At 48.8% G+C, this 21,465-nt stretch overlaps 1 non-coding gene across 1 annotated transcript; it reads left to right on the top strand.

Annotated features, from left to right (window-relative positions):
- The first annotated feature begins 16,658 nt into the window (after positions 1-16,658).
- On the top strand, positions 16,659-16,730 carry TRNAP-GGG (transfer RNA proline (anticodon GGG)). The gene has a single exon. It is a non-coding gene; the product is annotated as a tRNA-Pro (tRNA).
- Positions 16,731-21,465: the final 4,735 nt, after the last annotated feature.

The following is a 21,465-nucleotide window of genomic DNA, read 5'->3' as shown; positions in this document are numbered from 1 at the left end:
CACCTGGTTATTCAACACACAGAGAGTAACACGGCAAGAAGACAAAAAAAAATCAAAGGTACATAACCCACCGTAAAAACCAGCTTCTATTATCAAATTATACAAGGTCAACAAAAATAAATACACTCATATACAAATTCCACCGCCATAAATTACAAAGCAACCATAACTTTTAGTCCTTATTGTTTTGTAATTTATGACGGTGGAATTTGTATATGAGTGTATTTATTTTTGTGGACCTTGTATCATTTGATAATAGAAGCTGGTTTTCACGGTGGGTTATGTACCTTTGATTTTTTTTTTGCCCACCTGGTTATTGGCAGCCCTCGTTCTGCATGGCATCTGTGCCCTTGATCTCTTGTGGCCTTGCAGGTTTCAAGGCTCCCGGAAGAACCAGTTGAGGGACAGCAGCTGTGGAGTCTTTTGCTTTCCCAAACACCGCAGAAGAACAAGCCCAACCGGTTCTGCAGCTGTGTCATGCCGGGAGGCCCAGAATGAAGCAAGGAGGCAGCTACGTTGGTGGTTTGGAGAGACGGGCAGCCAATAGCGCAGCGGGTTGGAGGAGGAGGTCGCTGCGAGATGTCAGCGTTGCATGCATGACCTCATGTTGACAGGAGCCTACGCAGGGGTATGAAGCCAGCACCCACAGGGAAATCATGGGGCAGATTCACAATGCGTGCCTCCGGAGGCGTTCACGCTAGACTAAATAATGCATTTTGCGAGTGGGTTTTTGCTGTTCTTACACAATAAAAATCCAGGTAGTTCTGTCTGTTGGCAGTGTTATGTCTCTGATGGACAAAAAAATAAAGTTGGAAGGAAAGAAAGTGCCCTTAACCAACCCAAAACAGAAGAGGGGAGGGGACTACAAAAGAACGGCTACTGATAAAGAAGCAGCTACTGGTTGCAAATGCATTTGGGCTTTTTGTGACAGGAACTTCTTTGCATATTAGGCCACATCCCCAATATAGCCAATCCTCCAAGAGTTTACGGGACTCTTCTTATAGGGCCTACTGTAAGCGCCAGAAGGATTGGCTACATCAGGGGTGTGTGGCCTTAATATGCAAAAGAATTCCTGCTACAATAAAAAGCCCTGCACTGGACAAGCAGTGCATAAATGAGAATTGCACCTGAATTAACAAATAAAGTAGGAAGAAAAGAAAGTGCCCTCAACCAACCCAAAACAGAAGAGGGGAGGGGACTACAAAAGAACAGCTACCGATAAAGAAACAGCCACTGGTTGCAAACTCGTTTGGGCTTTTTTGTGACAGGGACTCCTTTGCATATTAGGCCACACACCCCCAATGTAGCCAACCCCCCCAAGAGCTTACAGGGCTCTTCATTCAGGGCCTACTGGGAGCTCCAGGAGGATTGACTACATCAGGGGTGTGTGGCCTAATATGCAAAGGAGTTCCTGCTACAAAAAAAAGCCCTACACTGGAAAAGTAGTGCGTAAATGTGAATTGCACCTGATTTAACATAAACCTTTTCAAACCTCATGTTTACTAAAGAGCACGGCCTATTGATACTAAATATATAGTTAAGTCTGATGGGTTGTAGTATGGTTGTCAAGCTCCTGCTATTACAATTGATCTCCAGGCAACCAAGGTCCGTTCTCCTGAAGAAAACGGCTGTATTGGAGGATGGACTCTGTGGCTGAGGACCGTTCCCAGGCTCCACACCTCCCCAAATCTCCAGGTAGTTCCCAACCCAGAGCTGGTGACCCTAGCATACAGCAGAAGTACATTAGCAAAGTCTGTGCTCAGCATACTATCGGCGAAATGTTGACAGAATGGCAGTTGAATGACTAAATGCTGTAATTGTCCTTAGCTACTTGAAAAAGGAAAGTAACCTACAACCGATAGTGTCGAGGTATAAAGCAGGGGTGGCCAACGGTAGCTCTCCAGATGTTTTTTGCCTACATCAGCCCCAGCCAGCATGGCCAACGGCTGGGGTTGATGGGAGTTGTAGGCAAAAAAACATATGGAGAGCTACCGTTGGCCACCCCTGGTATAAAGGTATTCCCCTGTGCAAGCACCGGTCGTTTCCGACTCTGGGGTGACGTCGCATCACGATGTTTTCACGGCAGACTTTTTTAATGGGGTGGTTTGCCATTGCCTTCCCCAGTCATCTACGCTTCCCACCCACCCAGCAAGCTGGGGACTCATTTGACCGACCTCGGAAAGATGGAAGGCTGAGTCAACCTCGAGCCAACTACCTTAACCCAGCTTCCGTCGGGATCGAACTCAGGTCGTGGGCAAAGCTCGGACTGCAGTACTGCAGCTGACCACGGTGCGCCATGGGTCTCTTGTGCTGTGGTAAATGATGGGGCTCTTGTGTCACCTGCAAATGGGCAAGGTCGGCCCTGCCGCTAGACAAACTAGGCGATTGCCTAGGGTGCTGGCCTTCTGGGGGCCCTGAATTGGGCACCCCCTTGTGCACCCCCTGAATTGGGCACCCCCTGAATTGGGCACCCCCTTGTGAAGGGGGGTGCACCAGAAGTTAGCCTTACGTGAGGTTCCAGAACCTCCCCCGCTGACACCTGCGCAATGGCGTCACCCAGAAGTGATGTTATTGTGCCAGGCGCTGTGCGCTGGCTGCTCTTTGGTTGTTTCCCGGACGCTCTAGCAATTTGGGAGGTGAAACTCTATGGTACCATAGGAAAAGGATTTCGACAAGGATGTATATTGCCACCCCGCTGATTTGATTTCTATGCAGAGTTCATAGAGTTTTCCCGGAAATGCCTAGAGCGGCTGGTGTCACGCGGAAGTGATGTCATCGCGCCCTGCGCATGTTGCGTGCACGGAAAAGTCTCCCGCCAGAGGCCGCAGAGGACTTGGCAACCTTAGGCGATGGGGATAGATTTGTCATTTTAATTGACTGTAAAAATGTTTTTCTTTTCTACTTTTTTTTTTTCGCTCCCTTCCCTACAGCCTTGTTCTCAGCATATTTTAGATCTGTAAAATTTAAGCCTTTGAATGGCCTAATTAAATCATTGATTATTGCCTAACTGGTTTTATTGAATTGTTAATTATAGGTATTATGCTAGCCTTTATTGCATGAGCATTTCCCACCCGTCCCCGCCCTACAATTCTGTAGTGTGCTTGAATCTCGAAAAGAAAGACGGGTGATAAATTAAGTCAGTTAATAAATTTCAGTTTCTTTTGCGGCAATACCTGCCGTGCCCAATTTGTACACAACAAACTCATCACCTGAGGTTGCGGTTGCCACCACACACAAACGTGTGAACTAGGTTTGGCTTCCCACCGATTCATGTTCTCAGAAGCCAGGATTAGTCTCTTTTTGAAATGCTGATTGACTTGCAACACTTCCAAGTGTCTTAAGCCTTCCGAGACTGAAGTAACTCTGCGGAGGGTTGCGCCGCTCATGAGTTGGTCTCCTTTCTCACACTTCTAAAAGAAGCACAACAGGCAGTCCCCTGCTGACAAGTCCCTTTGCTGACTCATCGTGATGCAGAGATTAGTCAGAATTCCCTGCCTTAATGACAAGCTAATTGGAAGTCGGGCAGAGTACATCGTACAGAGAAACAACAGGCAGCCTCCTCCGTGACTGAGTGCTTTTTAAAAACACAAAACAAGAATAACATTTAAGTGACGCTGAGTTAAAGACACAGCAGGACCCCACAGAAACTGATGCTGGGGGCACCGCTGTCGGCATACGCAATATATTCTTATTTTTAAAATTAAAATATTCTCTCTGTGTGTGCACACACCTGCACTCTGGGAAGTCATGGTGACTTCTGGAGACCCCTAGTGGGGCTAGGAGAGGTTTCAGAGAGGTTGCTTGCTATTGCCTGCCTCTGCCTCCCAGTCCTGGTATTCCAAGGAGGTCTCCCAAGTACTTGCCACGGTCAGCTCTCTTAGCTTTTGAGATCTGATGAGATCAAGATTGCCTGGGATTTTTCAGAGAGATAGATTTGCAAAGAAGGAAACGAGGGGCTGAGCACGTGAAGAAAATAAATTTATACTAAAAAATCAAAAGTGTTGCTCCATTTTGTCCTATCCATTAAGCAGGGTTGCCATCCTCCGGGTGGCACCTGGAGCTCTCCCACCAGGGGTTTTTTTTAGTAGGAACACACAGGAACGCAGTTCCGGCTGGCTTGGCGTCAGGAAATGAGTTCCTGTTGAGCTTTTCCTGCAAAGAAAGCCCTGTGTGAAACAGTGGTGAGATCAGGGGTGTGGCCTAACATGCAAATGAGTTCCTGCTGTGCTTTTTCTGCCAAAAAAGCCCAGTCTCCCGCTATTATAGTTCTCCTAGAGAAAATGGCTGCTTCAGAAGGTGGACTCTATGGAACTGTACTCAGCTGAGGCCCCACCCCCAAAATCTCCAGGTATTTCCCAGACCCAAGCTGGCTACCCTATCCTTTATTTATTTATTAATTACTAAATAATTTATTTATTACTAAATAAATCCTTTAAGACTGTTGTACAAAGTCTTAGTTTACATTAGCCAAATGTCTTGATAAATGGTCCTTATGTGGTACTACACAATGTGCTCATAATTTTCTAGAGGTGAAATTTACTCATAGAGGATACTTAACCTTACAGTTTTATTTTAGCCATCTTGATACAAACAGATCAACTTAACTGTTTATACCTTTTTACAGCTTTGATGATGATATTGGATTTATATCCTGCCCTTAACTCCGAATCTCAGAGTCACAGAGCAGCTCATAATCTCCTTTATCTTCCTCCCCCACAACAGAGGTAGATGGGGCTGAGGTAGATGGGGCTGAGAGGTAGATGGGGCTGAGAGAGCACTCACAGCAGCTGCCCTTTCAAGGACAACTCCTGCAATAGCTATGGCTAACCCAAGGCCGTTCCAGCAGTTGCAAGTGGAGGAGTGGGGAATCAAACCTGGTTCTCCCAGATAAGAGTCCATGCATTTAATTTCTCGGCTTGGCTTCGCGAACGAAGATTTAAGAAGGGTGCAATAGTCCACGTTTGCTGCAGGCTCGCTGGTGGCTGACAAGACCAATGTGGGACAGGCAGGTCCGGCCACAGCGGCTGCAGGGAAAAGTCTGATTTAGGGTTGGCCCTGTAGCAGTGCGATTCTTCCTCAATCTCCTTTTGTCCTCAAGACCAGCTATGCGTGCGTTCTCAAAGGAAGAGACAGCCTGGTGGATGGTGTGCCTCCATGCTTTGCGATCTGAGGCTAGGTCAGACCACTGGTGATGGTTGATGTGACAGGTGCTAAGGGATTTCTTCAAGGAGTCCTTGTACCTCTTCTTTGGTGCCCCTCTATTTCGATGGCCGGTGGAGAGTTCGCCATACAGGGCAATCTTGGGAAGGCGGTGGTTTTCCATCCTAGAAATATGCCCTGCCCAGCGCAGCTGCGTCTTCAACAGCAGTGCCTCGATGCTGGTAACCTCTGCCCGCTTGAGGACTTCAGTGTTGGTCACAAAGTCACTCCAGTGGATGTTGAGGATGGTGCGAAGGCAGCGCTGATGAAAGCGCTCAAGGAGTCGCAGGTGATGACGGTATAAAACCCACGATTCGGAGCCATAGATGAGGGTTGTCATCACAACCGCTTTGTAAACATTGATCTTTGTGCCTTTTTTCAGATGCTTGTTGCTCCACACTCTTTTGTGCAGTCGGCCAAATGCACGGTTTGCCTTTGCCAGCCTGTTGTCAATCTCCTTGTCGATCTTGGCATCTGAGGAGATGATGCACCCCAGGTAGCTGAACTGCTGGACTGTCTTCAGAACTGATTCACCCACAGTGATGCAGGGAGGGTGATAATCTTCCTGGGGTGCAGGCTGGTGGAGAACTTCTGTCTTCTTCAGACTAACTTCTAGGCCGAATAGCTTGGCAGCCTCTGCAAAGCAGGACGTCATATGCTGCAGAGCTGATACCGAGTGGGAGACGAGTGCAGCATCATCAGCAAACAGTAGCTCTCGGATGAGTTTTTCCATTGTCTTGGAGTGTGCCTTTAGTCGCCTCAGGTTGAACAGGCTGCCATCGGTGCGATAGCGGATGTAGACACCATCGTCATCATCTAGATCTACTGCGGCTCTTTGAAGCATCATGCTAAAGAAGATCGTAAAGAGAGTTGGCGCGAGAACGCAGCCTTGCTTTACACCTGTGCCTATTGGGAAGGGCTCCGAGAGGTCGTTGCAGTGTCTGACTTGGCCTCGCTGGTCTTCGTGTAGCTGGATGATCATGCTGAGGAACCTTGGGGGACATCCTAAACGTTCCAAGATTTGCCAAAGGCCTTTCCTGCTAACGGTATCGAAAGCTTTGGTAAGGTCGACAAAAGTCACATACAGAGCCTTGTTCTGTTCCCTGCATTTCTCTTGGAGCTGCCTGAGAACAAATACCATGTCGGTGGTGCTCCTGTTAGCTCTGAAGCCACACTGGCTCTCTGGGAGGAGTTCTTCTGCAATGGTGGGCACCAGTCTGTTCAGGAGTATTCTGGCAAGGATTTTGCCTGCGATGGAGAGCAGGGTTATCCCCCGGTAGTTGGAGCAGTCTGACTTTTCCCCTTTGTTCTTGTATAGGGTGATGATGATTGCATCGCGAAAGTCCTGTGGTAATTTGCCTTGTTCCCAGCAGGTGACAAGTACTTTGTGAAGTGAGCTATGTAGTACTGTGCCCCCATGCTTCCAGATCTCTGGTGGAATTCCATCAACTCCTGCTGCCTTGCCACTTTTCAGTTGCTTGATGGCTTTAACAGTCTCTTCTAGGGTGGGGATCTCATCCAACTCTGTTTTCACCGGTTGAAGTGGGGTGAGGTGGATTGCTGAATCTTGAACTACGCGGTTGGCACTGAAGAGAACCTGAAAATACTCCGACCACCGGTTCAATATGGATGCCTTGTCTGTGAGGAGCACTTGGCCGTCTGCACTATGCAAGGGACTCTGAGCCTGATATGATGGACCATATACTGCCTTCAGGGCTTCGTAGAACCCTCTTAAATCACCAGTGTCTGCACACAGCTGGGTTCTCTCTGCAAGCTTGGTCCACCACTCGTTCTGAATGTCTCGAAGCTTGCGCTGGAGGTTGCTACATGCAGCGCGAAAGGTTGCTTTTTTCCCAGGACAGGAGGGCTGAGCAAGATGTGCTTGGTAGGCAGATCTCTTTTTTGCCAGTAATTCTTGGATCTCTTGATTGTTCTCATCAAACCAGTCCTTGTTCTTCCTTGTGGAGAACCCGAGGACTTCTTCAGAGATCTGCAGGACGGTAGTTTTTAGGTGTTCCCAGAGTGCTTCTGCAGAAGGGTCTGTGGGGCAACTGAGGTCCTCAATTCTTGACTGGAGTTTTGCCTGGAAGGCAGCTTTAACTTCGGCTGACTGGAGGCTGCCAACCTGAAACTTCCTCCGAGGGATACCTCCTCTCCTGGGTGTGGGTTTAAAGTGAAGACAGAGATTGCAGCGTACAAGACGATGATCCGTATGACATTCTGCGCTGGGCATTACTCGGGTGTGTAAGACATCTCGAAGGTCTCTCTGGCGCACCAGAATGTAGTCGATAAGGTGCCAGTGCTTGGACCGTGGGTGCATCCAGGTTGTCTTCAGACTGTTCTTCTGCTGGAAGATAGTGTTGGTGATGGTGAGCTGGTGCTCCATGCAGAATTCTAGCAGGAGGCGCCCGTTGTCATTGCAGTTGCCAATGCCGTGTTTGCCAAGTACTCCTTTCCAGGCTTCTGAGTCTTTACCTACTCTGGCATTGAAGTCGCCAAGGATGATCACCTTGTCCTCTGTAGGGGTCTTCCGTACAAGGTTGCGTAGATCAGCATAGAACTTGTTCTTTTCTGCAGGATCTGCTTGAAGGGTTGGGGCATACACACTGAAGAGTGTTGCATGCTGCTTGTTTTGAAGTGGGAGGCGCATGGACATGATGCGATCTGAGTGACCTGTTGGAAGGTTTTCGAGTTTGGAGGCAATGGAGTTCCTGACCATGAAGCCAACGCCAGAAAGGCGGCTCTCAGCCTTTGACTTACCCGACCAGTAGAGGGTATAGCCAGCACCGTGTTCTTGAAGACTACCTTCCTCAGGGAAACGGACCTCACTGAGAGCTGCTATGTCGATATTCAACCTGAGAAGTTCGTGGGCAACTAGAGCAGAGCGTCGTTCAGGGCGACCACTGCCTACTGTGTCAAGCATGGTTCTGATGTTCCAACATGCAAGCTTTAGTCTTTGCACACTTTGTGAGGCAGGTGCATGCCTTTTCTTTGTTGTTATTTTTCGACCGCAAGTAAGGATGCCCGTTGACCGCGGCTAGCCAACTGGGGTGGGGGAGACGAGCTTTGTTTAGGCCACCTTTTCTAGGCCCCTCTCCGTGTGGAGCAAGCAGTGCTGTCCCTAGATAAGGCTGCTTGGTCGTTCAGGGTGCTGCCGAAAGATGCTTTCGTCTCCGGGTTAGCATCAGGCGACCAATATCCTGAACCGCCTACATGCAGGATCCGGACTGCGGCTTCCAGTGGCACCTTCCACCTGCCGTTTCGCCCCTTGCCTATCGCTGCAGGACTTGATGCGTTGTGGGTTGTGTGTGTGGATATGCCCTTCAGGCCTGCGCAGAGGAATTTTTTAGGTGAAGCGCAGTGTGCGCGGTACTGGCTCCACCCTTTCACCTGGGGGTCATCTGCCATGGCCCAGTAAGCCGGGACGCCGGCAGTGAGTCCTCCAGGTGGTAGGTGTTACATTAACGAGCTCTATCTGCCCGGGTTTGATGTTAGAGTTTTCCTTCTCTTAGGCTGACGAGGTTGGTGGGCCCAGCCTGCCCATCCGGTTATACCGCCGGACACTTCGGTCGCACCATGACGTAGCAAACTCTGTGAAAACGGGGGGGACCATGCATTTAACCACTACACCAAACTGGCTCTATATTTAAAGGTAACGGTAGTCCCCTGTACAAGCAATAGTCATTTCCGACTCTGGGATGACGTTGCATCATAACATTTTCACGGGGTGGCTTGCCATTGCCTACCCCAGTCATCTACACTTTCCCCTTAGCAAGCTGGGTACTCATTTTACCAATCTTGGAAGGATGAGTTAACCTTGAGACGGCTACCTGAACCCAGATTCTGCCAGGATCGAACTCAGGTTGTGAGCAGAGAGTTTGGACTGCAGTACTGCAGCGTTACCACTCTGCACCACGGGACTCATAAAATGTAGCTCAAATGTACTATACGCATCCACAACTTTTTTTGATTCAGTTGCCAGAATTAAACTAACCCTGGTCAAAAGTTGTGCCCAGAAGCTGCTGATAGCTGAATTTGCTTCTAGCATAACTTGAGAAGACCCAGTAGGACTTGGACCTTGGCTTGCTCACCTCCATGTCAGGCCTAGAATTCTCCTGGAATTATAACTGACTGGGATTGCCAGGTCTGTGTTGGAAAATACCTGGAGACTTTGGGGGTGGATCTGGGAGAGGGCGTGGTTTGGGAAAGGGAAGGACCTCAGCATAGGGTTGCCAAGTCCAATTCAAGAAATATCTGGGGACTTTGGGGGTGGAGCCAGGAGACATTAGGGGTGGAGCCAAGATCAAGGCTGTGAGAAGCATAATTGAACTCCAAAAGAAGTTATGGCCATCACATTTAAAGGGACGGCACACCTTTTCAATTCTTTCCTTCCATAGGAAATAATGAAGGATAGGGGCACCTTCTTTTGGGGCTCATAGAATTGGACCCCCTGGTCCAATCTTTTTGAAACTTGGGGGGTATTTTGGGGAGAGGCACTAGATGCTATACTGAAAATTTGGTGCCTCAACGTCAAAAAACAGCCCCTCCCCCAGAGCCCCAGATATCCGCGGATCAATTCTCCATGACTTTCTATGGGAATAAATCTCCATAGGGAATAACAGAGTTCCCAGCAGACATTTCCCTCCCCTCCCCCCGCTTTCTGACGACCCTGAAGCGGGGGGGGAGGGCCTCCAAACCAGGGGATCCCCTGCCCCCACCTGGGGATTGGCAACCCTCCCTCAGCGTGGTCCAATGCCATAAAGCCCACCCTTCCAAGCAGCCATTTTCTCCAGGGGAGCTGGTCTCTGCCAGCTGGAAATCAGTTGTGAAAGTAGGAAATCTCCAGGCCCCACCTGGAGACTAGCAACCCTAAACATGGTGCAGTAGTTGAAGTGCTGGACCAGAGTCTGGGAAACCCAGACTGCTAGAGGCTACAATTTTTGCATGGATGTGGGAAGATAATTTGCCCCACAAGGGTCAGAAGCAATGTGGCTTCTAGGGGTTCCAGGTCTGTGTTGGAAAATACCTCGAGACTTTGGGGGTGGATCCGGGAGAGGGCGGGGTTTGGGGAGGGGAGGGGCCTCAGCTTGGTACAGTGCCCTAGAGTCCACCCTCCAAAGCAGCCATTTTCTCCAGGGGAGCTGATATCTGCCAGCTGGACATCGGTTGTAAAAGCAGGAGATCTCCAGGCTCCACCTGGAGGATGGCAACCCTAGCTCATGTTTCACCTGAATAATTTTTCATCTGTTGTCTGCCATTGCTGGGGGTATGAGACAACACAGGAAGGGGCGCTCTGGGGCTCACAGGTTTCTTTTCAGTTGTTAGTGATTTATTCTTTTGCATGCTCTTCTGGCAATTATCTCAGAGGGACAGACATGTTAGTTTGTCATGGCAAAAAAAACCTGGAGATGCTACAAGACTCCTGCTTATCTTCAGGAGACAGCCAGTGTGGTTAAGAGTTCTGGGCTAGTATTAAGGAGCAGTGTTCCCGCTAAGCTTGTTGGCCACTGTGTGAGACAGCAGTCTAGACTAGAAGGGCTATAGGTTTGACCCAGTAGGTGCTATGAGTAAGGGTGCCAATCCCCAGGTGGGGGCAGGGGATCCCCCATTTTGGAGGCCCTCCCCCCGCTTCAGGGTCATCAGAAAGCGGGGGGGTGGGGAGGGAAATATTTACTGGGCACTCCATTATTCCCTATAGATACTGATTCCCATAGGCCAGGGTATAATGGAGAACTGATCTGTGGGTATCTGCGGCTCTGGGGAGGCTGTTTTTGAGTTAGAGGCACCAAATTTGCAGCATAGCGTACAGTACCTCTCCTCAAAACCCTCCCCGAGTTTCGAAAAGATTGGACCAGAGAGTCTAATTCTATGAGCCCCCAAAGAAGGTGCCCCTATCCTTTATTATTTCCAATGGAGGGAAAGCATTTAAAAGGTGTGCGGTCCCTTTCGATGTGATGGCCAGGACTCCCCTTTGGAGTTCAATGATGCTTGTCACAACCTTGCTTCTGGCTCCACCCCCCAGTGTCTCCTGGCTCCACCCCCAAAGTCCCCAGATATTTCTTGGCTTGGAATTAGCAACCTCAGCTATGAGGCCCCACCCCTACCGAGTGGCTGTAGTTCACAAAAGTGTCTGCTGGAATAAAATCTTATTCTTCTGTTTACTCTGGCAGGGTGCTCAAGACACACAGAGCGCTCTCCAGCCAGCTTGTGTTTGGGATTGGCTGTCCTGCATGGCTGCTGAATCGATGTCAGCCATTGACGATAGCATGGGATGACTGAATGTCTGCTCAGGCTTTTTATTCTCCCAGATGGTTTAGTCAAAGAGGGCGTGGCAGTCCTTCGGCGTATTTGGGAAACGTCACTTGTCGGCAAATGTTGACGTTCGTGTGGAAAAAATCTTTCTCTCTCTCTCCTGCAACACGCAGATCTCATTTCAAGTTTCAAAGGGCTGGTGGAAGAAGCAATGTAAAATGCTAAGTTACCCATGAAGAATTGACTTATAAAAGCCATATCTGGAAAGACTGTGCCCCTGCAATTGCAACGAGGTTGAAACAACTCTCCACATTGTTCTGCAGTGCCCAAATTACAAGGACTTGAGGGCAAGACTAAACTCTACGATTCTCGGACCCTTGGCGGGCTGGCAGGAGGATGAGCAGATTGCCTTCCTCCTGTCTGACGCTCATTCTGATGTTTCTTCTAAGATTGCCCGTTTCTGTTACGCTGCTCAGTTGGAAAGGAGGGAAATTGAGAGTGTTAATCTTGGTTATGGGTTTTAACAACATGTGTAGAAGCAGGAGTCAGGAATTTTGTGTATGAGGTGATGGGTTTGTTTCTGTTTTTCTGTTTTGTTTTGTACTTTTAAGCTCGTTGGATGACCGTGAATAAAGAACTTGACTTGACTTATAAAAGGCCTTAGAGTAGGAACTCCCACGAGCCAATGCTGGTGAGTGGTGAACTAGGGTTGCCAATCCCCAGGTGGGGGCAGGGGATCCCCTGGTTTGGAGGCCCTCCCCTCATTTCAGGGTCATCAGAAAGCGGGGAGGAAGGGAAATTTCTGCTGGGCACTCCATGATTCCCTATAGACACCAATTCCCATAGAGTATAATGGAAAATTGATCCAGAGGTATTTGGGACTCTGGAGGGGCTGGGTTTTTTTAGTTAGAGTCACCAAATTTTCAGCATAGCAGCCAGTGCCTCTCCCCAAAATACCCTCCAAGTTTCAAAAGGATAGGACCAGAAGATGCCCCTATCCTTCGTTATTTACAATGGAGGGATTTAAAAGGTGTGTGGTTCCTTTAAATATGATGGCCAGAATTCCCGTTGGAGTTCAATTATACTTGTCACAACCTTGCTCCTGGCTCCACCCCCAAAGTCCCCTGGCTCCACCCCCAAAGTCCCCAGATATTTCTTTTTTGACAGTGTCCTTTAAAAAGTTTATATCTCTGTTAAAAAAGGTAAAGGTTGTCCCCTGTGCAAGCACCAGTCGTTTCCGACTCTGGGGTGACTTTGCTTTCACAACATTTTCACGGCAGACTTGTTACGGGGTGGTTTGCCATTGCTCACGCTAACTCAGCTTAGAGGGAACACTGCTCCCAATATTCCAATGAAGTATTTTTCAAAACTCATGCATGGATCCCGGTGAGCCTCTGACCGGAACGGCGGCCTTTGATCCCATGTCTTGTGGATCACTTTATCAAAGAGGCATACCACAGTCGCCTAGACCACACCATAAAAAGGTAAAGGTGCAAGCACCAGTCATTTCCAACTCTGGGGCGATGTCGCCTGCGACGTTTTCATGGCAGACTTTTTTAACAGGGTGGTTTGCCATTGCCTTCTCCAGTCATCTACAGTACTTTCCCCCCAGCAAGCTGGGGACTCATTTGACCAACCTCGGAAGGATGGAAGGCTGAGTCAACCTCAAGCTGGCTACCTGAACCCAGCTTCCGCCAGGATCGAACTCAGGTTGTGAGCAGAGCTTAGGACTGCAGTACCGCAGCTTTACCACTCTGCACCACGGGGCTCTTATCTCTGCTACCTAATCTTAAATAGGTACAGCCATGGCCCGGCCCAACACAGCCCAGCCCAACAAGGTCTCATTTATCTCAGATCTGGTCCTCATAACAAATGAGTTTGACACCCCTGGGCTAGACTATTATAGAAAACGACCTTGGTTAGCAGGCTGCAGGCCAACAGTTAGCATAGCAGCTATCTGCCAGGGCTGCTTGTCTTGCTCCATTGCTGAATTAGTTGATGGATCACCTTAGTCCAACCAAGACTTGAGAACATCGTGTGTCACATTAAAGAGATTGCTGCAATTCTGTCTGGAAAGATGTGGATGGGGAAAGAGGCATGACAAGTTTGGGAACCTATAAGGGACAGGCGAGTGGGTGGCAATTGCATGCCAGGTAGGTGGTGCGAGACCATATCTAGGCAACCCGGTCGCCACCCTGATCCAAATCTGTCTCTCCGGGGTGTCAAGAACCCCATATTCGCTTAAGCACCTGCAAATGCCATTCCATTTTTAAATCTTAACCGGGTGGAGAATTGATCTGCGGGTACCTGGGGCTCTGAGGGAAGCTGTTTTTGGGGGGCAGAGGCACCAAATTTTCAGTATAGCATCTAGTGCCTCTCCCCAAAATACCCTCCAAGTTTCAAAGAGATTGGACCAGGGGGTCCAATTCTATGAGCCCCAAAAGAAGGTGCCCCTATCCTTCATTATTTCCTATGGAAGGAAGGCATTGAAAAGGTGCGCCGTCCCTTTAAATGTGATGGCCGGAACTCCCTTTGGAGTTCAATGATGCTTGTCACAGCCTGGATCTTGGCTCCACCCCTAATGTCTCCTGGCTCCACCCCCAAAGTCCCCAGATATTTCTTGAATTGGACTTGGCAACCCTAGTAATTAAAGAGGCGACTTAATCATTAACACAATCTGAGTCCAGCGGAAACTTTCATGGATTAGAGCCCACATTCTCAGAGGCCCGGAGTCCAGCTGGGTGATTTTGCAAATCTGGTGGCCGTGGTTTGGGCAAAGAGATGAGGTAATAATACCCTGGCTTCTGCCAAAAAGCTAGGGGTTACCTCTCCTCTGTATTGCCCAACTCTCCCCCAGGCATGTGGGGAAGGCCACTGACATCCAGGCCATGCGTTTTGCAGGCGTCTTGTTTTGCAGGCGTGCACTTCCAGGACTTGCCCAAAATGTGAGCAACAGGGCGCAACTCCTTCAAGGCACCATCAGGCCACACGGATGGGATGCTGCTGCACAACTTTGCAATCCCAACGCCCTTCTTTGCTACACTCCCTCTCTCCAGGGCTCCTTGACTCCTACTTTCACGCCTTCTCCCTCTTTTGCAATCTCTCTCTCCCACTCGGTATTCCCAAATCCAGGTCTTAAGAACTGAGCTGTCCAGTGAGGATACAGATAATGGGTAAGGCTGACACAAAATGGGGAGCCATGCTTTTTGGTCACATATCTCTATCGATGCTCGCTCTAAGCTGTGGAGTCTTGCGAGCAAAAATTATTTGATGAAATTGCTGAGCAGCCAGGTTAAAACGGATAAAAGGAAGTACTTCTTCACCCAAAGGGTGATTAACATGTGGAATTAACATGTGGAATTCACTGCCACAGGAGGTGGTGGCGGCCACAAGCATAGCCACCTTCAAGAGGGGTTTAGATAAAAATATGGAGCAGAGGTCCATCAGTGGCTATTAGCCACAGTGTGTGTGTATGTATAAAATTTTTTGCCACTGTGTGACACAGAGTGTTGGACTGGATGGGCCATTGGCCTGATCCAACATGGCTTCTCTTATGTTCTTATTATTCTTTGTGAGCTAACTGGCATTAAAGCCAGGCCCTTAAAAAAAAAAAGCAGTAACGCACAGGAACGCAGTTCCGGCTGGCTCGGCATCAGAGGGAGTGGCTTAACATGCAAATGAGTTCATGCTGGGCCTTTTCTACACAGGTCTTTTTTTCTACCAAGAAAAAAGGCAAGACCTGTGAATTGAAACTTAATTGTGTACCAAAATTGTGGAATCTTGCCATGCTCTGATATCGTTGGGAAAGCTGGTTAAAGCTTCTATCGAAACGGGAGAAGATAAAAGTAATAGCTCAGCACGGTGTTTGCTGTGTTCCTACGATACAAGACTTCTGAACGCTGTGGAACTTTACCACCACATGGTCTCCTCAGGAACTGGACCGGGCATGCCTGTTCAAGTTGAAGGACTTTATTGTGTATTACAGAATTGGACTTCATATATGATTATTCATGTCCTTCTGTTGCACATATAACAGCGTTGTTGTCAGGATATGACTTGTGATAAATATTTTGTAGGAGAGTGATAAGAATATATTGACAATTTATATTATTTGTATCAGTTTTCTTTTTTCGTGCAGCTGCTTATCACTGAACCCTGCTGGGTTTTCTTTTACTCTGAGCTGTGATTCTCTGTTTGGGTTGGACAATCCCCAGGTCGGGGGGGGGGGGGGCAGCAGGGGATCCCCTGCTTCGGAGGGGGAAAGGTCTGCTGGGCACTCCATTATTCCCTATGGAGACCGATTCCCATAGGGAATAATGGAGAATTGATCCGCAGGTATCTGGGGCTCTGGGGGGGCTGTTTTTTGAGGTAGAGACACCAAAGTTTCAGTATAGCATCCAGTGCCTCTCCTCAAAACATAGGGTTGGCAAGTCCAATTCATGAAATATCTGGGGACTTTGGGGGTGGAGCCAGGAGAATTTGGGGGCGGAGCCAGGAGACATTGGGGTGGAGCCAGGAGCAAGGGTGTGGCAAGCATAATTGAACTCCAAGGGAGTTCTGGCCCTCACATTTAAAGGGACGGCACACCTTTTCAATGCCTTCCTTCCATAGGAAATAATGAAGGATAGGGGCACCTTCTTTGGGGGCTCATAGAATTGGACCCCCTGGTCCAATCTTTTTGAAACTTAGGGAGTGTATTGGGGAGAGCCACTGGATGCTATACTGAAAATCTGGTGCCTCTATTTCAAAAAACAGGGCCCCCCGGAGCTCCAGATACCCACAGATCAATTCATTATTTTCTATGGGAATAAATCTCCATAGGGAATAACAGAGTTCCCAGCAGACATTTCCCTCCCCTCCCCCCACTTTGTGACGACCCTGAAGAGGGGGGAGGGCCTCCAAACCGGGGGATCCCCTGCCCCCACCTGGGGATTGGCAACCCTATCAAAACACCTTCCTTGATTCAAAAGGATAGGACCAGGGGGTCCAATTCTTGATCTTGGCTCCACCCCCCAAAGTCTCCTGGCTCCACCCCCAAAGTCTCCTGCCTCCACCCTCGAAGTCCCCAGGGGAGGGACAGTGGCTCAGTGGTAGAGCATCTGCTTGGGAAGCAGGAGGTCCCAGGTTCAATCCCCGGCATCTCCAAAAAAGGGTCCAGGCAAGTAGGTGTGAAAAACCTCAGCTTGAGACCCTGGAGAGCCATGAATGGGGCTGTGGCTCAGTGGTAGAGCATCTGCTTGGGAAGCAGAAGGTCCCAGGTTCAATCCCTGGCATCTCCAAAGAAGGGTCCAGGCGTGAAAAAGCTCAGCTTGAGACCCTGGAGAGCCGCTGCCAGTCTGAGAAGACGATACTGACTTTGATGGACCAAAGGTCTGATTCAGTATAAGGCAGCTTCATATGTTCATCATGTGTTCATATGGTCATATGATATTTCTTGAATTGGACTCCGCAACCCTAACTGGTACATCTAGGGGAGGAGGAACTACAACGCCCAGAAGCCCTCGCGGCGCTCCCTCGCCCCGCCTTCCCAATCACGCCCTGCTCTACCCACGGGAGACGAGCCAATGGGCGAAGGCAGGCCGCGCTCAGGCAAGCGGCACGTGGGGGCCCGGCCGCCCAATGGCGGTGCGGGGAGCGCGTGTAGCCATATGAGATGAGGAGGAGGCAGCCGGGAAGGGAAGAGCCTGGGACAAAAGCGGCGCTGAGCTCCAGCAGCAGGAGGCAGAGGCGCTTTGCAGCAAGGTGAGTGGTGGAGGCTGGGCTCCCTCCATTGGCATCCCTCTCCCAGGGGACAGAGGAAAGAGCAGGGGGCTGTCAGGGCTCTTAGCACACCAGGAGCAGTGTTGCCGCAGATGTTGAGCCTCCAGGTCACACTTTTTTTGTCTTAGAGCACCCTGATTGATGCAACCTGAATGCCAGCAGCTCACAACTTGGATGCCAGCAGCTCACAAAATAAAATGTTTGCTCACAAGACTCTGCAGCTTAGAGGGACCATTGATCAGGAGTCCAGAAGAAAAAAAAAATGAAAAAGGGTTGTTTGCAGTGTTCCCTGTAAGATGCGGAGGCTTGTGAGCGAAAATTCGACTTTGTGGGCCACTGGCCTTAAAGCTGTGAGCTGCTGCGCCAATGAGTGTGCTCCGGGGTCATCCTTCCTGAGCTAAGACCAAAAAAAAAAAAAAAATGTGTGAACTGGAGGTTAAGAAATTGTGAGAACTTTGAGAGACTATGATTTGGAAGTGTTTAAAAAGGAGTGGAAGAAATTTAAAAATATATATAGAGTCAGAGTGGAATGTAAAAAGACATTGGACAATTTTTTAATATGAATGAGAAGAAAAAGACATTGTACTTTGACGGGTTTGGGATACCTTTATATTTGGATTTAAATATATAACTTTGGGGTAAGTCTAATAATGGAGGGAGGGGGGATGGAAAATATCATATGGGTTAGGGATAGAAAAGATATAACTAAACATTGAAACCGTATGGTATTAATAAATTGTTAAAACACAAAGAAATTGTGAGCTAGCTCACCCTAACTCAGCTTAGAGGGAACGCTGGTCCCCACCGATGTCTCCTCTAAGCTGCAAAGCCTTGGGAGCAAAACATTCCTACTTTGTGAGCTGCTGGCATTAATGTTGTGAGCTACTGCATGAGTTAGTGTGCTCTGGGGACAGCCTTCCTGAGCTAAGAGAAAAAAAATGTGTGAACTGGAGGTTAAGAAATTGTGAGCTAGCTCACCCTAACTCAGCTTAGAGGGAACGTTGGTCCCCACCGATGTCCCCTCTAAGCTGCAAAGCCTTGGGAGCAAAACATTCCTACTTTGTGAGCTGCTGGCATTAATGTTGTGAGCTACTGCATGAGTTAGTGTGCTCTGGGGACAGCCTTCCTGAGCTAAGACAAAAAAAAATGTGTGAACTGGAGGCTAAGAAATTGTGAGCTAGCTCGCCCTAACTCAGCTTAGAGGGAATGCTGGTCCCCACCGATGTCCCCTCTAAGCTGCAGAGTCTTATGAGCAAAAATTAGACTTTCCTGGCCTTAAAGTTGTGAGCTGCTGCGTCAATGAGTTTGCTAAGACAGAAATGTTGGAGGTTAAGAACTGTGAGCTAGCTCACGCTAACTCAGCTTCCAGCACACGAAAGCTGACGTTCTGAATAAAACTTGGTTGGTCTTAAAGATGGTCTTAACCTCCAGTTCACACATTTTTTTTTTGTCTTAGCTCAGGAAGGCTGTCCCCAGAGCACACTAACTCATGCAGTAGCTCAGCTTGTTTTGTTTTACTGCTTCAGACCAACACGGCTGCCCACTTGGACGTTTTCAGCTTAGAGGGAACGCTGTTTGGGTGTGTGTTGGGGCATGCGTTGTTGTTTAGTTTTGTGAATGGAAGCTGTTGGGAGATTGTAGGCTCCTCGGGGGGGGGGGGGCAGAGACCGCTCTGCTAGGGTTCACTCCGTTTTTAACCTGTATGGAACACTAAATGGGGCTTGTGTGAAAGCTCTTGGGTCCGTCGGGGCCACAGTGGGAAATAAATGAGTGGGGTGCTGAAGTTGTTGTGGGGGAGCGGGTTTTTCCTCACAGCCCTTTGTGGGCTCTTAAGATGAGAAAGTGGGCAAAGGGGCTTAGTGGGAGAGGAAGCTGAAGTGGAAAATAACCCGTAGGTCAGGGGTGGGGAACCTTTTTTCTGCCAAGGGCCGTATGGATATTTATAACATCATCAACTTAAAAAACAGTGCTCTGCTGAGGGAGAATGATTCAGACCAGCAAAATTAATGCAAATAATTGTTTTTCTTTTTGAAGCCTAATCTGGCACACGCGCGCGCACACACACACACACGGCCCGCCGCCCTAGGCAAATGAATAGGTCCAGGGCTTTTTTGTAGAAAACGCCCAACAGTACTCAGTAGCATCTTAGACCGCATCCCCTAATATTAGCATATTAGGCCACACCCTCATCAGCATATTAGGCCACACCCTCTGGGATAATCAAGTGCAAACTGAACTGTGACAGTAACTTTTCCAGGCTCTGCAGCAATTCTGGCTGGCCAGCCAGGCCCCAGGGAGGCTGCCGTACAGTACATCTGGGCCCTGTGATCCCTGCCTGGCCCTGAGGAGGCTGCTGCACAGAGCGGCTGGACCCCATGATCCTTGCTGTCCAGCCAGGCCCCAGGGAGCCTGCCACGTGGCTTGGTTCGGCCCAGCAATCCCCGAGGGCCACACCAAGTGACCTCGAGGGCCGCATATGGCCCTCAGGACGGAGGTTCCCCACCCCTGCCGTAGGTTGTGCATATGAGGGGGGTGAGGGATGCATTTGGTAAAAGTTCTTTGGGGTAGAGAGAGAATTTGTTTCCCTTGTTCCTAAATGCTGGAAATAAAGATCATCCAGTTCTTTCGGTTAGAGACCATATTTGGTTCCTTCGTTCCTGGAAATAAGGATCACCCAGTTCTTTTGGAGAAAGACAATATTTGTCTTCCTCATTCATTAGTGCTGGAAATAAAGTCCAGGTCTTTTGGGTAGAGAGAATATTTTTTCTGCCTCGTTCCTGAATGCTGGGAATAAAGATTATCCAGTTCTTTTGGGTAGAGAGAATATTTGGCTGCCTCGTTCATCAGTGCTGGAAATAAGGATCATCCAGTTCTTTGGGGCAGACTCTAGAGATTATATTTGTCTCCCTTTTTCCTAAATGCTGGAAACTGTCTTGTGAAGGCTGGTCGGTGGTCGGTTCAGAATAAAGGAAAAGTAATCCCTGAGTTCCTAATGTGCTTGTTGAATTCTTGGACTCAGGAGGCTGACTAAAGCTTTAGCGTGCTTTTTACAGTCAAGGAGGATGAATTGCTTAATGATGATTAAACAATGACATCCAAGCGATAACCTCCCTGTTTGGAAACAGCCTCCCTCAGAGTGTCTTATGCTGGCTTAGAGGCGAGACTCTTGCCTTCGTGACCTGATTGTGGTGGAGTCTGGTGGACCACTGTTGGGGACAGCATGCCGGGGCTGGGTCTTTTGGCTTGGGGAAGGCAGGTCTTACTGGAGCAGCGCGGGTTGGTTCTGTCCTGTTGCAGCTTGCCACCGGAAAAAGAGGATTTGTGGCGTGATGCAATGGAACGGATCCTTTTCTGGTTTCCCCCCTGTCGTGGCTGCTAATTTTCTCCTGGCTCTTGGTGGGGCGTGCCTCCAGAGCTGTTGACATTAGCGTGATGATGAAAGTGTGTCCCGGGAAAGGAACTGCTTAGGCTTGACGAGCCCTTACAGTCAGAATGTAATTTTCCTCCTTCAGTATTTTGCCAACAACATTTTGCCAATGTACTGGCAGTGGCGTCCAAAGGCATCCTTAAGCCCTGAGCTGATTTTGAAATGGAGGATGCTGGGTACTGATGGGTCTTACACGTGCAAAGGGGGTGCTTTTCAGCGGAGTTGTAGATGCCACAAAAATCTGTAGATTTGTCTTTCGTCCAGATGCTAACCTTGCCCTGAATTTCTCTGCTTTGAGCTGTACTGGACAACTCGGTTAAATCTCGTAAGGAGGCAAAAAGGCCTCGTTATAGTGACTGTGAGTCAGGAAGTTGGAAGGCCTAACTGCGTGCACCGCTGGCTGGAAGATGCAAGCAGCCCATGTGCCAAAGATTAAGTTCTTGAGAAAGAGGCTCCGGGGACCACTGCTGCGAAATGCCTGTGCTGTAGAACCTGGAATTATACCACCATGTGCCTAGGGAATTTGTGTGCCGGATATATTCAGTGAAGTTAGCTTGGATGTAAGGCAAGGAAGAAAACAGCACTGGGATTTTCCTTTGATCCGTGCTGGTCGTGGATTTCTCACCGTTCCGTGTTGATATACAAATCTACAAAGTGAATTAGAAAGCTGAACAGAAAAGAGAAGTGCTACCCTATCAAACAAAAATGCAGCTGCATTTAAAAAAAGAAAATAAGTCCTAAGCCAGATGTCAAATGCACATAGAAAAGTGAATGGCATAGAGAAGGGAAGTTGAAATTCTGGTGCTGAGGAATATTGCAGAGTATAC

This window comes from Heteronotia binoei, chromosome 15 (assembly GCF_032191835.1).
Source record: "Heteronotia binoei isolate CCM8104 ecotype False Entrance Well chromosome 15, APGP_CSIRO_Hbin_v1, whole genome shotgun sequence".
In the NCBI taxonomy this organism is placed as follows: Eukaryota; Metazoa; Chordata; class Lepidosauria; order Squamata; family Gekkonidae; genus Heteronotia; species Heteronotia binoei.
Note: the sequence above shows the minus strand (reverse complement) of the source record. Positions and strands in the feature narration are given on the sequence as shown.